This window comes from Oratosquilla oratoria, chromosome 15 (assembly GCF_046742065.1).
Source record: "Oratosquilla oratoria isolate Oo_2021 chromosome 15, ASM4674206v1, whole genome shotgun sequence".
In the NCBI taxonomy this organism is placed as follows: Eukaryota; Metazoa; Arthropoda; class Malacostraca; order Stomatopoda; family Squillidae; genus Oratosquilla; species Oratosquilla oratoria.
In genome coordinates, this window is record NC_134791.1 from 19,059,854 (window position 1) to 19,065,352 (window position 5,499).

Genomic DNA, 5,499 nt, shown 5'->3' on the forward strand with positions numbered 1-5,499 from the left:
AACTCGAAAGAGAAGAACTCGAAGAAGAACTCGAAGAAGAAGGAGAACTCGAAGAAGAAGAACTCGAAGAAGAACTCGAAGAACTCGAAGAACTCGAAGAAGAACTCGAAGAACTCGAAAAAGAACTCGAAGAACTCGAAGAAGAAGAAGAAGAAGAAGAAGAAGAAGAACTCGAAGAAGAAGAAGAAGAAGAACTCAAGAAATAAAAAGCAATATGATTTTGATATTTTATTTTCCAAAAAAGGGGCGTAGCCCAGGGCGCGCAGCGCCCGCGCCTAAGGCGCAGCGCCGCAGGCCAAGGCCCCCGGCGTAGCCGGGCCGGCGCAGCCGGTGGGCTTGTCGTTACTAAAATTATTTCAGCCCTGGGCGGGATTCGAACCCGGACCGCCGTAGTGCCGGCCGGGAACTCTTCCAACTGCGCCATCGAGTCGTGTGTGTGTGTGTGTGTGTGTGTGTGTGTGTGTGTGCGTGTGTGTGTGTGTGTTCGTGCATATGTATATGTGTGTGTATTTCTGCATATGTATATGTATATATGTGTGTATGTTCGTGCGTATATATGTGTATATGCGTATCTGCCTGTGTGTGTGTGTGTGTGTGTGTGTACGTCCGTGTATGTTTCCATCCAACTATCGTGTTTGCGTGCATGTATACAAGCCAAGGGGGGACCTCTCGCACACGTCGGATATAGAATGTAATGCTTTACGTGTCTCCGTGGTGCTCACTGGGATCAAACCAGATGGTGCCACACGCGCCCGATACACGCACGACACGGTCGCCCACGCGCGCGCGCGCGCCCCGCCACGTGCACGCACGTGGCGTCCACGCATGCACGTGCATCGTACCTCGTGCTGTTAGGAGTGCTAATTTCGTTGGTAATGGCTGTGGTGGTGGATGTGTTGGTAGTGGATGCGGTTGTGGTGGTGGTGGTGGATGTGATGGTGGATGAGGTTGTGTTGGTGGGGGATGCGGTGGTGTTGGTGGATGTGGTGGTGGATGTAATGTTGGATGCGGTTGCGTTGGTAGTGGATGCGGTTGTGGTGGTGGATGTGATGGTAGTGGTGGTGGATGTAATGGTGGATACGGTTGTGTTGGTAGTGGATGCGGTTGTGGTGGTGGATGTAGTGTTGGATGCGGTTGTGTTGGTGGTGGATGCAGGTGTGGTGGTGGATGTAATGGTGGTGGTGGATGTAATGGTGGTGGTGGATGCGACCGTGGTGGTGGATATGATGGTAGTGGTGAATGGAATGGTGGATGTAATGGTGGTGGTGGATGTAATGGTGGATGCGGTTGTGTTGGTAATGGATGCGGTTGTGGTGGATGTGGTGGTAGAGGTGGATGTAATGGTGGATACGGTTGTGTTGGTGGATGCGGTTTTGGTGGTGGATGTAGTGTTGGATGCGGTTGTGGTGGTGGTGATGGATGTGGTAGTAGTGGTGGATGCGGTTGTGGTGATGGTGGTGGATGTTGTGGTAGTGGATGTAATGTTGGATGCGGTTGTGTTGGTAGTGGATGCGGTTATGGTGGTGGATGTGGTGGTAGTGGTAGTGAGTGGTGGGTCTCGTGATGATGGTGGATCTCGTGATGATGGTGGTCATAGTGGATTTTGTGATGATGGTGATAGTGGTTGTGATGATGGTGGTGGATGTGATGATGGTGGCATTATTTTCCACCAATAACCAATTTCCCAACTTTGGGAATAAAATCGCGAATTAGAATATTACAAAGTAGAAGTTAAAGATTATGAACATATTTTATTCGTTTGTCTATTTATCTATTTATTCTTTATTTGTCATTCTATTTACTAATTGATTAATTTACTCATTCATTCATTTTCTATTATTGATTAATTTATTTATTCATCTATTTATCTATTCATCTATTTATTTATTCATTTATTTATTTGTTCATTTATCTCTTTATCAATATATTCATTTATTGTTTGAGTCTCCAATTATAAAAGGATGATACGAAACTCTGGTCCATAGGGATGTCACCCAAGTCCTTAAATATCGACTACATCTAGCATGCAGTCGATACTACATTCGATGTTGTTGTCGTTGTTGTAGTTGTCGATGTTGTTGTTATTGTTGATGTTGTCGTTCTTGCTTTTATTGTTATTGTTGTCGGGGTTGATGTTGTTACTGTTGTTGTCGATATTACCGTTGTTGTTGTTGTCGATGTTGTTATTGTTGTCGATATTGTCGTTTTCGTTGTTATTGCTGTCGTTGTTGTTGTTGTTATTGTTGTTGAAGAGTGACCTAACCTTTAGCAGGAGCTGAACTTTCTCGAGCATCTTCTTATCAAAGGTCATACGTACATACACACACACATACACACACACACACACACACACACACACACACACACACACACACACACACACACACACACACACCTACACGACTCGATGGAGCGGTGGTAGAGTTCCCGGGCTGCCACTACGGTGGTCCGGGTTCGAATCCCACCCAGGGCTGAAATAATTTCAGTATTGCTGCGCTGCAAGCCGTTACTCCAACTCTCGTGGGCAGGGAGTTGGGTATGTGTGTATGCGTGTAAGGTCACAGCATTAGCCTAACCATAGATCGGTCATTTGTGAGCTCTGAGCTCTATTCCGGGAGGGAAATAGCTGTTGATCACGAGTCTAACCTGTGATCTAACACCATGGTGAAACACATACATTCATACACACACACACAAACACACATACACACAAACTAGGACACACACGAACACACACACACACACACACGTACACACATACACACACACGCGCGCGCGCGCGGTTGGTAGAGTCCCCGACTGTCACAACGGCGGTCCGGGGGTTCAAATGTCGCCCAGGGCTGAAATAATTTCAGTATCGCTGCGCTTCGAGTCGTTACTCCAACTCTCGTGGGCGGGGACTTGGGTGTGTTTGTGCTCGTAAGGTCATAGCATTACCCATAGATCGGTCATATGAGCTCTGAGCTCTCTTACGGAAGGGAAATAGCTGTCGATCACGAGTCCAACACGTGATCCAAAGACCAAGGTGAATACACACACACACTCTCTCTCTCTCTCTCTCTCTCTCTCTCTCTCTCTCTCTCTCTCTCTCTCTCTCTCTCTCTCTCTCTCTCTCTCATTCTCACTCTCACATGACTTAAATTGAATATCTCACAAATACAAGTTATATCTTTACTATAGTCAGCGCCTTTGACAAAGTGAAAAAGCATACCTGCGAAACTAGTCAGGAATAAACTCAGACTAACTCCTGCGTTTCCTACTCCCACTTACGTCAGCCTGTCAGAATATCTCAACTGAACCATATTCCTGTACAGACTGCACTGTGCTGAAATTCAGTCTCGCTGAAGCACAAAACACATCACCCTCTTTCAGGACTGATGAGGACTGATGTGGTCGTCCCACTATACACACTGACTGTCTGTCTGTCTGCCCGTTTCTGTCTGCCTGTTTCTGTCAACATGGTGAGCATAGATTTGTACGTAACGTTTGTGGGAGAGTTGGAGTTAAAAAGTGTATGAGTGTTTGTGTTTATGCGTGTTTGCACTCGCTATGTGTTTGTGTGTGTGTGTTTATGCATTTTTGTACTCGGTTTGTGTGTGTGTGTGTGTGTGTTTATGCGTGTTTGTATTCGTTACGTGTTTGTGTTTATGCGTGTTTGTAATCGCTATGTGTAATTGTGTTTATGCGTTTGTACTCGCTATGTGTGTTTGTGCATGTTTGTACTCGCTATATATGTTTGTGTGTGTTTATGTGTGTTTGTACTCGCTATGTATGTGTGTTTATGTGTGTTTGTACTCGCTATGTGCGTTTGTCTTTATGGGTGTTTATACTCGCTATGTGTGTTTATGTGTGTCTTCATGCGTTTTTGTATTCGCTAGGTGTATTTGTGTGTACGTGTTTGTGTTTATGCGTTTTTGTACTCGCTATGTGTGTTTGTGTGTGCGTGTTCATGTGTGTGTGTGTGTGCGCGCGTGTGTGTGTGTGTGTGTGTGTTCGCGCGTGCGCACTATTATCGACAGGAGCTCTTGTACCGCAAATTGATGAGACACCAAAACTGCATGAGGAAGGAGGAGGAGGAGGAGGAGGAGGAGGAGGAGTACGCTGTATGTGTGTGTACCAGAAAGAGTCTGTGAAAATGTATACACGGAATCTTACAAATGCATCGGTATACATATGTGTATGTACGCGTGTGTGTACATGAGTGCATGTGTACATGCCGAGTATGTACACGATCTGATCCTCTTACTAATGACTATCACTCGGAAGGAAAATGTGACGCAATGTCGTCACAGTGACGCACGGCGACGTAACGTAACGTCTCATCGTGACGATGCTGAAACGTGAAGCGACATGACGTCATGACGCTTCGATGATCACGCGACTGCTAACGTTTCGATGACGTCATCTTTATGACCGAGATAGTCTGACGATGACGACGACGATGACGTTGACGTTGATGATGATGACGACGACGATGACGTAGATCATCTGTCGGAAGGATCTACATTATGTCTAAATTTGTCCAAAGTAATGGACCTAAATTAGACAAGTCTAAATAAAAGAAATAGGCAATGGCTGGTTTATGAACAACGAATGGAATAGACTTAGTAACCATGTGGTGAGCTCTGAAACTATTAACTGTTTTAAGAGAAGGTTAGATAACTTTATGGATGGAGATGACAAGTGGTAATGGACATGGAACTTCCTACTGTAGGCCTTATGTCCTCATGCAGCCTCTTCCTTTCTTACGTTCTTATATCCTTTGCATTTCAAAATAATTAACTAAAAATACTGTCTTATTACATTCTACTTGCATATATACATATATATATGTATATATATATATATATATATATATACATATGTATATATATATCTATATATGTATATATGTATATATATATGTATATATATATATAATGTATATATATATATATACACACACACACATATATATATATATATATATATATATATATATATATATATTTGTGTATTTTGGGAGCAGGTTCTCTTTTAAACATGTTTGATTGAATACGACAGCATTCTGGAAGTTGTTGATTTTCTTTCTTGTGTTTTCTATTTTTCTAATTATGTTCTTTCCTTGGATAGGGTGGGCATAAACCAAATCCTTATACTTCTCCATTTTACTACACGACGTTTCGTCTCTAATAAGACATCTTCTGGTATTTCTGTTATAAAGATACAATATATGATACTACAAGTTTGAATTACATTGATTGTTGCACATTTACAATTTATATCAAGTCTTACATTTAAGTTTTACATTTAAATTTGAATAAATAATAACACTAATAATAATAATAATAATAATAATATTAATAATAATAATGATAATAACTACTTCTTGCCTTAGGTGAAAAGGATGGCTAGCGGCTACATTGTAACCTGGGTGACCTCCGTCTAAGAAGGTGTGAGGAGATTAGCGGATTACCCGTGATCTCTGGCCTTATAAACGGTTCCGAGACCTGATGAGGA